The 13,089-nt window shown below is 34.9% G+C and overlaps 1 protein-coding gene across 2 annotated transcripts in view; it reads right to left on the bottom strand.

The window, feature by feature from the left end:
* LOC149792469 (soluble guanylate cyclase 88E-like) overlaps window positions 1-13,089 on the bottom strand; it is a 501,393-nt gene that overhangs the window by 468,134 nt on the left and 20,170 nt on the right. The window lies entirely within an intron of this gene.

Genomic DNA, 13,089 nt, shown 5'->3' with positions numbered 1-13,089 from the left:
AACTTTTCACTTTATGGGAAAATACAAATAATTAAGTGAAATATTGTGGTAGTTACTATTCTCTTGTGGCATAAACTACGGTTCATAACATGAACATCTACTTATATTTTAAATCAAATATTTAAATATCTTGTTTTTGTTCAATTCGGTAAAGAGTTAATTTTTAATTTAATGATCAATCAACATAGAGTAAAGCAGACAGACGCTTTGAAGAACAAAAGTTCTAGAAATGAAGATAGAAAAAAGAAGCCAAAATAAGTCTGAATCCACTTCCATTCTTTGTAGCGTCTCTTTTGCCGGTGTTACAGGCTAAATTCTCACCTCTTCCCAATTACATACCATACGTCATGTGCCTTAGTTTTCCCATTTGTCTAATTAAAAGCATGAGCCTTAGTCTTCACACTTACCTATCTTATGTGATCATTCAAATGGCATTGTGGTTAGAACGTTCACCACAGATGCGGCGGGCGCGGGTTCGAACCTCAGCCAAGTCATACCAAAGACTTCTAAAAATGATAAAAAAAAGCTACCTCGCTTGGCGCTCAGCATTAAGAGGTTAGTGTTAGGACTGGTCGGCCTGGTGTCATGATAATGTGACTGGGTGGGACATCATGGTACATGCCTGCGGCTTAGTATTCCCACTTACCTGTCTTACGTCATTTGCCTTAGTCTTCCCACTTAATATTACGTCATGTGCCTTAGTCTTCCCAATTACCTATTTACGTCATTTGTCTTAGTCTTCACTCTTACCTATCTTACATCATATGCCTATGTCTTCCCACTTACCTGTCTTACGTCATTTACCTTAGTCCTCCCACTTAATATTACATCAGGTGCCTTAGTCTTCCCACTTAATATTACATCAGGTGCCTTAGTCTTCCCACTTACCTATCTTACGACATGTGCATTAGTCTTCTCACTTACCTGTCTTACGTCATTTGCCATCGTCTTCCCACTTACCTATCTTACGTCATGTGCCTATGTCTTCCCACTTACCTTTCTTGCGTCATTTGCCTTAGTCTTCCCACTTAATATTACGTCATGTGCCTTAGTCTTCCCACTTATCTATCTTACGTCATTTGCCTTAGTCTTCCCACTTACCTATCTTACGTAATGTGCTTATGTCTTCCCACTTACCATCTTACGTCATTTGCATATGTCTTCCCACTTACCTGTCTTACGTCATTTGCCTTATATTTGTAATTATATTACGTCTCATTTATCGCTTCATACTAGTAGCCTGTGCTATAAGCAGCTGATTTAAGACAGAATTATTCACGGCGGTAGGTTAGAAAAATCTATAGATAAACGAGAGCAAGCCGTTATGTATTTTATATTGTAGAAGCGTTCGAAATGATAAATCTTAAGCTATTAGTTCTGCACATATTAAACGCAAGCAAACTGAATGGCTGCCAAAATATCTGAATCCTACGCGCAAATCTGCTCTTAATCATGATTGAGTTTCTATCTGAACGGATGAATCTGCACTATTTCTTAGTTAACAATTTCATTATGTTACGTATATCTGATTTAATTATTTTTTGTTGTTGTTGATTTTATTGTTGTTTGTCAGCTTTAAATTTGTTTAATTCTATTGCATGCTATTATAATATAATCTTGTTTACGTGATTTGGAAATCTTTCCAGAAAATATTTTCACCTAGACAGTTTATTTCGTAAACACTTAAAGCTGACCTAGTTCCCTACCTTAATTCAAAATTTGTAACAGCCACTTAAAAAAGATCTTTTTTTATTTAATTGTATAGTGGGAATAATACGGTTGAGATAGAGGCTGTGTTTGGATACGTGACCCTCGACTTGTAAATAGTTTTTAGTGAAGTAAACAACTTTTATTATTTGGATTTTAAACGATTAATTCGTTTCTCTGGAAATATTTTTGTGGTCATACAGAATTTCGAAACAAAGACAGTTTTAAAAAAGTTTATTCGAATTTCCAACATAAAAGTGTTGCTTCTTGTGTTTATACAAGGAACTGCTGTTGCTGTTGTAGGGTTTAAAGCCATAGACTATACATGGCGGCCAATATTAATGGTGGAGGATGAACCAGGGAAAGCCCCAGAAAGAACCACCGACCCACGAGAAGCTACTGACAAGCTCTCTCACATACCCATCTAAGCCGAATCCGAGACTCAAATCCACGCAGACAGAGGTGAGATGGCAGTGATCCGTAACGAAAAGCGCTTTAGACCACTCAGCCACTCGGGGCCCCTACAAAGAAGTGTAAACCACAACACAATACAGGATACAGCATACGTCATCGCCTTCCATTTTGGATTCTTCAATGGGACTCGAACTTAAAATCATTCGTACATTTCATTATTGGGTCTTCTAAAATATTATTCGTTAATTATTCTTGGAGTATTTTTTGGATTTGATTCTTAAAACCGTAAGTTCTTATTTTTTCATTTTTACATTATTTTCCCAGGGAAATAAATTATTTGTTAAATTTTTCAAAGCTTGTTTTCACTCTTTCTTGTGTTACTGTTTATTCAAGCCTAAGCACGTAACAATTGTGAAATAAACCAAAGGATTTGTGGAAAGCATGTAAATGTAAAAAAAAAGAGATGAATTAACTTTACTTTTCAGGAATTGGAGAACTTATTAATTTCTCAACAGCCTAGACCTTTCTCCTTGAAACCTGTTCTGTGATTTCAAAGATTATCACTTAATCCACCTGACAATGATTTCTATTTTAAGCTCTATTCTTTCCTGTTCGGTGGCTTAAATTGATACGGTCCAGAGGCGTCTCAATATATTTTTTTTAGTTTCGTCGATTAATCAATCATCTGACTTGCTGGTTGGTTTTCCAATTTAAATTGCACGGCGAATAAGACTCAGTTTCAATACAGCAACACCTTTTCTAAATATTAAAAAACAAACAAACAAACGTTAAGTCAGAAAAACCGAACACTCGCAACATAACTATAAATGATTCTATCAAAAGAAACAGCTCCGACTTTATATTTTTAAATGCAGTCGACATCTTAATAGATACTGGTAAACGTCTGTTATCACCGTCTTTACTCATTTATAAGATTAGATTTAACTGATACACACCCAGATTTTATATCATATAATGCGCCGGCAGATCTGGATCTGTGCATTTTGTTACTAGTGATCGGTAGAACTAACAACAACGATTCTGATCTGCGGGTACATTATGACTATGCATATCAGGCTCTATGTTCTTTTGCAGTTATCTTCGACTTATAACCGAGTATATACAGCAATTAAGTATCAGAAGTTTTGGGGTTTAGAAAACAAGGTTATATAGAGGGATTTCATAAATCCATTTTTATGAAGAAATTTCATTGAACTTTTTGAAATTGTTTCTTAATGTGAAAATCTGACAGCAAAAATGAAATCTTCCATGTAAAGCAAAGTAGGTGGTCTTCTAATCTTCAGTCAATTAGTTCAGACTGGTTCAATGTCTGAATCCAAATGAAATTAAATTCCTGGCAGCGTATTTTGTATTTATTGATGCTGCAAATGTAAGTAGGGTTTTCCCATTTGAATACCAGTCTTTGTCTGTATCGTTGCTATCATGTATGGATATTTTTTAATTATGTCAAGGCTAATCCCTTTTCATTTCTTTTCAAATTTGGAATACAAGAAAACTCCTTGTCTTAACGGAATATGTTACTGTCTACTTTTGAAGAATTTAAATTTTATAAACACATGTTAAATCTTCTTTTCCTTTGAGAAGTGTCTTCATATTGTTTCAATTAGTAATCATAGATCAGCTCTAATTAGACTGTTTTTCATCATACCAGTCAAGACGGAACGGGTTGGATATATGAAAACAAAGTCATATGGACAGCGTTCTTTTGCATACCAGGGCCCAGCAACGTGGAATGAATTGCCCACTGAACTTAGACACAAAGACACAGTGATCACATTCAAGAGTGCTCTCAAAACTCACTTATTTCGACTGCAAGAACAAACTTGAAGACCTAATAATGTTTCCTACCTTAAATATTCTCAGCATGTTTTTTTAATGTTTTCGAATTTCATGGTGTTTGTTTTTGTAATCATATCATTATATGTTTTTTTATCGTACAGGTGCTGTCTAATGTTGTAAAGCGCTTAGAGCTTCTAAAGATTAGGCGCTATACAAAGTCCTCATTATTATTATTATTATTATTATTATTATTATTATTATTATTATTATATGGAGTTAACATAATATTTGAAAGAATCTTTTGAATTTAAGGTTAAATGAAATTGAAGAAAGCGTTACATAATGTTCATCTGAGGAGTTTATAATATCGAAGGAAAAAAACTTGTACAAAAATTTTACTGGACACAAACGGCATGAAACGGCTTACCAACCAAGTATAGGCAGTTAAACGGAAACTATAAAGATAATGACTTCCCGGAAAATTCAAGGAATCGATGTAGCAGAATGGACTACTGCGTAGAATGTTGTTGGAGTTGATGCTGTACAAGAAAGCAAAGAAAACTTTGCAGAGCTTCGAGAGAACAAACTACAAGTGTCTGCACAGATGGCTTTGAGTTTCACCATTAATCACAGGAGTTGGATTCTACACTACGTTTGGAATGCTCCAGTTACCACTGGCATCGATGGTGGAAGAGTTCATGGTGGCCAAAGCTAGGGTACTTTTTTAAGCTAAACCACTAGCAGAAAAAAGAGCGCTTCTGCAGGTCAGTCGTCAGTTTCCCGTGCGGACGAATCAGAAGAAAGTAGAGTCCAGCACAAGGACATAGCGGGAACAATCTGCACTGTTATACAAGGCGTGTGGGAAAGAAGCTAGATGAGCTATGAGAAGGTAGATTATTCATGATGAGCCATGACAAGTGAAGGAAGAGAGTCGACCATCATATATTGTCCAACTGTGAAGCAAAGTAGCATGGACGTGTACTTGTACCTGGAATTACGAACCACTCCGGATGAAGTTTCTGCAGAGAAAAGTGTATGATGCTTCGCCACCTTCACACAATTTGCACGTACGGGCCTTAATTAAGAATCTTGCATATCCTCTCTGTGGTAAAAGAGCCATCGTAGAGCGCATCCTGTAAGCATGCCAGACAAGGCCGCTACAATTGGAGGCATGACGAGGTCCTCCTGGAGAGGGAACGAAAGAAGAAATGATGGACACCATTCACCATCTAAGATTTATCAATTTATCAAAGAGGGAGATGCAAGCCATACCTCACCAAAAAAAGATGAGTATCCTTAATTAATCAAAGAGTTGGAACATGCATGTGGATCTAGGGAATTTTTTTATCTTTCCTGGAAAATCTCCAGATGTCTTTATGTCCAAGTGTAGCTATTTTGTCAGAGTCAAGAAAGAATAAGGTGACCATTAAATTGACTGTACCTAGGGAGGAGAGGTCCGTTGGGGCTCATAACAGACAATTGACCAAGCATGCAGAGCTGATGGAGACATGCATTCAGCAGGGGATGTAATACTTAGTTGATCCCAGCAGAGGTGGAAAATAAAGGGTTTTTTGCTTAGTCGGTCAAGAAAAATGCACAGTGAAATAGGAATAATAGGGAAATCCGCAAAGTGGCAATTCAAAACTGCATACAACAACTGCTATGGATGAAGCATGAGCACAAGAACTAGCTATTAACCACCAGCAGGTAGTGACTGATCAACACTCTCATCTCACCATCATGGGTGTTCCGATGCTACAGTGATAGTTTGTTTCGGCTGATCATGCTGGTGTTTTGCAGTAATAGATACACGGAATGTCAATAATGATAAGACAAACTATGTATAAATGTAGTCAATTGCTAGTGTTGGCGTACTCAAGAAACATTGATCTGTAACTTTCGAAACTATGTATATGTACGTATATGAAGGCTTTTAACTTCAGATTAAAGAAACTGGTGAGGCATGTTCTTATGTATTTTAGTGCGTGTGTAAGCATAAAGATTCGTGCTATTGGTCCCTCTAACAAGTGACTCTAAAATCTGCTTGAACGTGTCTTAATAATCCATGTTCTCTTACTTCGAAGGACCTCAAGACAACATACGTTAAATGAACTATTCCCATATGTGCAAACATTGCAAACAATTTTTTGTTAAGCACCTAATGACCACACACCATGAAATGCTATTTTTACACTTTCATGGTTTTTCTTGTGTCATATTTATATGATTCATGAGTATGCGTTTTCGTTTTGAATATTAGTATTTCATGACATATAATACAAAACACGACCTAAATACCTAATTCAAAGAATGCCAAGTTGTTTACTGTACATTATGAAGCAGAATCCAAGAGATCTCTGATTACTCGGTTTAAGAAATATCTTCCCAACGCTGGCTCCCCAATGCCGCAAAAAATATAAAGGAAAGAAAAAAATGATAAATAAAAAGTTACAAATTAAAATACAACCTGACCAAGCTACGCTTAGAGATAACTATGTATTGCACCTACCCTAGGTTTATTACAATATTGTGAAGTAGATTCGTAAATTACCTGTTACTATTCTCATAGCTTCCAAACTTTTCCCAATTATACCTTTGTGCGTGGAAGACGTATCCCAAAACAAATCAGCACAGTCAAATAAGGAACGTGTCACCACCAGACATCATAACACCACATGTTTTATGTTGGCATACTTCGTAATAATATATTTGCTAACAAATGCAACTGAAGATAATTATTTGGATTGTGATTGGTTGTTGCTGGGTTACAAATCACAAGCTACTGGCTGGAACAACTACGTAAGTATCTTTTGTAGTGGGTGGGAATTCATATTTTGAATGTCACCTACCTCATATTGATTTTTATCCGTTATGGCATCATCAGCAAAAAAAACTAACTGATGACTATATGGTCAGCGATAAGCTTAATTCATGGCTGTGTATAGTTCGCAATATCGTTGATATACCAATGCAAGAACAGCCCTAGGTTGATTTGTAACGGACCACTGCATTCATAATTGAACATGGTATGAATATTCAAATTTCATTGCGTGATTGACCTTTGTCTGTAATTGAGGGAAGAGGTTTGGCCTTCATGACTGTTCTCATGGCGTGTTTTTGTATTTTCATGTTGTTTACTTATATATGAGTTCAAGGCCTAGCCATGTTTACAAACTTAGAATGATCGAGAGGAGAACTTACGACTCGCATCCTGATCATGTTGTTGAGTCATACGCATATATATATATATATATATATATATATATATATATATATATATATATATATATATATATATATATATATATATATATATATATATATATATATATACATATATATATATGTATACATATATATATGTATACATATACATATATATATATATATATATATATATATATATATATATATATATATATATATATATATATATATATATATGTATACATATATATATGTATACATATATATATGTATACATATATATATCTATATATATGTATATATATATGTATATATGTATATATATGTATATATATGCATACATATATATATATATATATATATATATATATATATATATATATATATATATATATATATATATATATATATATATATATATATATATATATATATATATATATATATATATATATATATATATATATAAGGATGTTGTAAACACACTTATTCGTTCCTGTTTCGTTCCTTGTTTAATATCAGTCTTTGGGAATCTCTAGTCAAAATTCTTTGTTGTGTTCAGATATAATTTGAGAAGAACCATTTATTTAGATCATTAATTGGAATTACAAAGAGACGTTTCGGACTAACACGCTACTTTGGGATTATTGTGAATTCATTCAAAGACATTCTGGATTATAACATTGTGATGCATCAAGACAGTCGGCATATCAACATATTCAAGACTATATCGGTACATCAGCACATTCAATATGGTATTTATTCGGACCATTTTGTACTTTTGGACTTGTTAGAGAACTTTTATATTTATTGGGAGTTAATTCTCATTACTGCAAGTTCCTCTTAAATTTTCACTTTGTAGCTTGGGCCGCAAAGTTTTGTTAATTTTATTAAATGTGTTGTATCATTTCTTTCTGTTACTTAGTTTAACACCATAAAGTCGTTAAAAAAATCAGAAAATCGCGAGTTCCAAACAGTTCTTTGCTTGCGTAATGATAAATAATTTTCTATCCACGAAAAAGTGAACCAAACAATAGTCACGGGAAAAATATTCAAAGAAAAAAGTTAAGGAAAAACGTCAAAAGAAAAAGGTCAAGGAATCAAGTCAAACGAAAGATATCACAAGAAATAAATTAAGACAAAAAGGTCATGGAAAAGTCACCAAAAAGAAATGCAGTTTGATTAAGTACACAGAGGTACTAATGTGTAATTATTATAAGTTAAGTTAAACTGAATTTCTTCTTACAACGTAGGAGCATTATTATGATAAAGTTAGGTTTGCAAACTATAAAAATAGTTATAAAACTTGTCTTATTACTGACTAACATGTTTAAATGCATATGGTAAAGTATAACTAACCGAAATAGAGGAAAACGTTTATATAATTGTTCAACGAGTAACTGTTGAGCAGATGCTTGATCAAATTATCGATTGTGTTTATGCTAATATCATAGCAAGAACTTGTGGGATGTCAATACTGTGTGCGCTGTAATTAATTGAAAATGTGTCTCCTCTCTGTTTGCGTCACTGTAAATTTTAAAACTGTTTTTAAATTCTTCACAGCATTATTGTTTCTTTTTAACTAATGGGTTAACTCCCTTCCATTTTACAATTATTCTTTATTTTAATCATTAAAAATGCAATTTATGGAAATTTTTATTGAAGTGCACAATGGACATAAATACATGCAAATTGCCGATCGACAAAATATAAATTTTGGTAATAAATAGTTTCTCCTCTTTTTAGCTCTATAGAGAATAATGAGAAGTCCTTTCCTACGTAAACAATGATATAGATAACCTCTATTTATTTTCGTTTGATAGTACCTTTACCAAAGGTTTTAATCCGTACATATTAGTCAGGTCAGGCTTTGCTTGTTACCGTAAGTGACAGTATACGGTACAGTCTGCGAATGTTGACTCAGAGTGGAGAGCTACATTGGCTGTCTCTCTCTCTCTGGAAAGTTGTCTCTGATGAAACAGGCAATCGATAACACGAAGTAAATGGACAACCCAGTGGATCAGCTCAGGTACGGTAGGACCTGACGCCAAACTCGTCTACAAATGTATACAAATATTGTCGTGCTATTGGATTCAGACAGGTCTGGACGAGAGAGTGAGAATGACTACGCGCAATTTCCCCTTATTTAAATCAGTTCTCGCGCAAGTCATGATATCGTCCTTCCCCCACCAGACACCTTCAAGTCCTGTGGCGATGGGCGAACGGCAACTCAGCATGTTAGGATAGGATACATTGGAGGCGGTAGCTGCTGACTTACGCACAGGCGGTACAGGGCAATAGGTCGCAATTCAGTGGACCGAAACAGTAGTGGAACTCAACAGTTCTCCGTTTAACGGAGAAGCCCATTTCAGAATCACACTGCTTATCTACGTAGCACGAGGAAAGAACTAGAAAACGTGTTTTAAACATTGCCTGCTTCATCTTAACATTGATCAGCATACAGTAGCTGATGGGGATCCCATCTTTAATAAAAAGACAAAGAGGACACCATTCACCATCAGTGCCTGGAACCGGTGCACAATAATGGATGCTAAATTAGCAGATATACCAGAGAGAATAGCAGCTCTAGCTGTAGGCCAGATTGAAAATCTAATTAGCAGTCCTGAGCATAGAAGGACAAGTTACAGAGGCAGCAACCAGCTACACCATCTTTTGCCGAAACACAAGACTTCTTTGATGCACTCATGCTGAAAAAAACTGGTATCTCACTGACAAAGTCATAGTCCGGGGAAGAGACTGACACACTATAGGATGGGATGAGAAGTGCAGAATGACAGATTGACCGTAGCTTTTTATTAGTCTTCAGCTTACAGACGACCTCAAAGCAATAAGCGCACAAGAAAGCTCGACATACCATACCCAAACTGAAACAAAAATATGTGAAGCAAACGTTTATTGAAGAATTATGCAGCCAACTATTAACGATGGATGCGAACTACGAGAACGTTAAAAAACCAACAGTCCGATCACACTCAAACATCAAGATTGGTTTGACGAGAACGATGCTGACGTCGGAGACTACAGCGTAAGAAACATCCCTCCAAAATGGCTTGTTTAGATGACATCACTTCATCATCTTAGAAGGCAGCCAAAGACATCAAGACGACGTCCAGTGATAATGTACGACTCATTGCTGAGCAACAAGGCAGACGAGAATCATTCTTACGCAGATAGGAACGATATGAAGAACCTTTGATGCTTTGAAGACAATCAGGAACCCTTCCATTACTGAGTGTTGATGGCAGCACGCTGTTCACTGACGAAGAAAAGATAAGACAAAGTTGTACATAACACTTCAACACCATCCTGTCGATCCTCCGACCCTGACTGAAACTGTGAAAGCAATTGACCTACATTCAAATGGCAAAGCACTAGGAGCAGAAGCTATACCAGCAGAAGTCTACAAATCCGGTGGCTCACACATAGATTAGAAACTGACTTAACTCTTTCAATCAATTAACACTCAATGAACTATATCGTAGCAAAACAAAGATGAATCCATAGTCCGCAGGTGTATACAGGCGTAAAAGTGACAAGGAATCCTGCGACAACCATTGGGTCATCTAGCTGTCAATAGTCGGCAAAATCATTGCCAGAATTCTGATCAATCGCCTTGTGCAACGCTCTGTTGAAAACACGTAAAACATTCGGCAGGCCACGTCACCAGAATATCAGACGAGCAACTACCAGAACATATCTTCCACGGCGAGCTGAAAGAGAGAAGGTATCCTGAAGGAGATTAAAAGAAACTCTTTAAAACCCCCTCAAGACATCCTTCAAACATTTGAACATTTGTGAACATTGACCTGAATTTTAGGAAAATCTTGAACATAATTGCTCCACCTAGCGCAGTCTAAACCATAATGAAGCCACATAATGTGTGCTTGAGAAAATTGCAGAGGCCGTGTAGAGGCGCGAGCATCGTAAATCTCGGCTCTGCATATCGAAATGGATAACTATCAAGATATATATTCACTTATGTGTCATTCATTTGATTATTATCCATCAATCTTTCAAATTATTTCTCTCAGTCACCGTCTGTATCTCTGACTTTCATTTGACTCAAAATACACATGGAAAAACATTATTTAGGCACGTCCAATTTTTACAATACAAACATGAATCAAAAGCTGATAAATAGTTCTTTGTTGTTGTTTTGTTTTGCGTACGTATGCACATGCACGCATATGGATATATATATATATATATATATATATATATATATATATATATATATATATATATATATATATATATATATATATATATATATGTTACGTATGTTTAATTTGCATTGTTTGTTAGTTGTTTTTAGTTTTTCATAAAACATTTCATTATATGTTGTTTAGAACTTAACAGTATATCTAGTAGCTGACCATGTCCAAAATCAGAGGATTTTTTTTATAAAAAAAAATGCTTTTTTCTCTGAGCGACCATTATCTTAAGCTGAATCAGGGACGTTGTATTATTTCATAGCTAGGCTAAGTGATGATTGTCATTTGTCTTATTGTGATTGTGGTAAGGGACCTTCAAACTATTACTACGTGATGATTGTCATTTGTGTTACTGTGAGTGTGGTAAGGGACCTTCAAACTTATCAGGGGTCTCGTTGGGCATCTTAGTTTAAAATAGAAATCTTCATTATTTGATAATTAGTCATTCGTGCTTTAAGATCAAGACAAATCAGTTGTATTATTGTTGTGTCAAGAAATTTATTTGGGCTGGAATTTTATTTATTCAAATTATTTAATTCGTTATTCTTGTTTGGAAATTCAAAAAGTGCTCTTTAAAAATAACATTCTTGGAAACAGAGACTTTAATTTACACTGAAATTTCAAGCAAGGATTAATTCTTGAAATGTATTATTGACACATCAGCAGTATTCGGGCCACCATAGGCACATCAACACCTTCAGCGTTGCATTTAATTTGGATTTTCACTAAAGATTATTACAAACATTTATTATTAGGACTTGTGTCTGCAATTCTAGCATTGTTTGGGATTTAATTGGCAATACCGTAAGTTCTCGTTTTACATTTTTTCTTTGTGTTCTAGGGAAATAAATTATTTATTTAATTTTGCAAAGCTTGTTGCTTCTCACTCTTTACTAGTATGTGTTTTAAGACGATAGAGTTGTAATAATACATTCGTGCATGTAGACATACATACATACATACATACATACATACATACATACATACATACATACATACATACGTACGTACGTACAGTTTGCTAGTACATATAGCAAACACAGAAAATAATCCAATATTGCGATTAATGAAAGATATGATGCGACACAGTCTGCAAGTATATATTGTACATAGAATAATCCGATATAACGGTAAATAAAACACGAGGTGCGACACAGTCTGTTAGTATACCTTTCACATAAATATAATAATCCGACATAACGGTGATCGAAACATGTGGTGCGACAGTCTGCTAGTATCTTGTACATAGAATAATCCGATATAAGGGTAAATCAAACACGTATGTTAGTATAACCTGAAAACAGACAGAATAATCCTATAAAACAGAAAATGATAGACATGAAGCGACACAGTCTGCTAGTAAACCCCATAACTGATTCCTCGAACATCTACAGGTATGATGACCTTTACAGCACCTTCAATTCAATTTAGAATATTTGTTTGTTTCTCCTCTTCACGAATCCAAAGAAAATGTTAATTTTCCATGATTTCCCCATCATCGATGGTCAATAAATGCTAAATTTGTCTTTACGATTGAAAAGCTAATTTCAAATTGAAGGCAAATTACACATATCTTGAAATCATGGTGGTTACAATACTACGAGTATATGTGTTTAAAAATGGACAAATAGTTGACGAAATAGAAAACATTAATTTATCAATCCGAACTAATGTTTCTGCCTGTCTTCTGGTTATTACTCGCCACAAAACCCTATAAAGCTTTCCA

The sequence above is a fragment of the Sinohyriopsis cumingii genome, chromosome 9, assembly GCF_028554795.1.
Source record: "Sinohyriopsis cumingii isolate HCF-2022 chromosome 9, ASM2855479v2, whole genome shotgun sequence".
NCBI classification, from domain to species: Eukaryota; Metazoa; Mollusca; class Bivalvia; order Unionida; family Unionidae; genus Sinohyriopsis; species Sinohyriopsis cumingii.
Note: the sequence above shows the minus strand (reverse complement) of the source record. Positions and strands in the feature narration are given on the sequence as shown.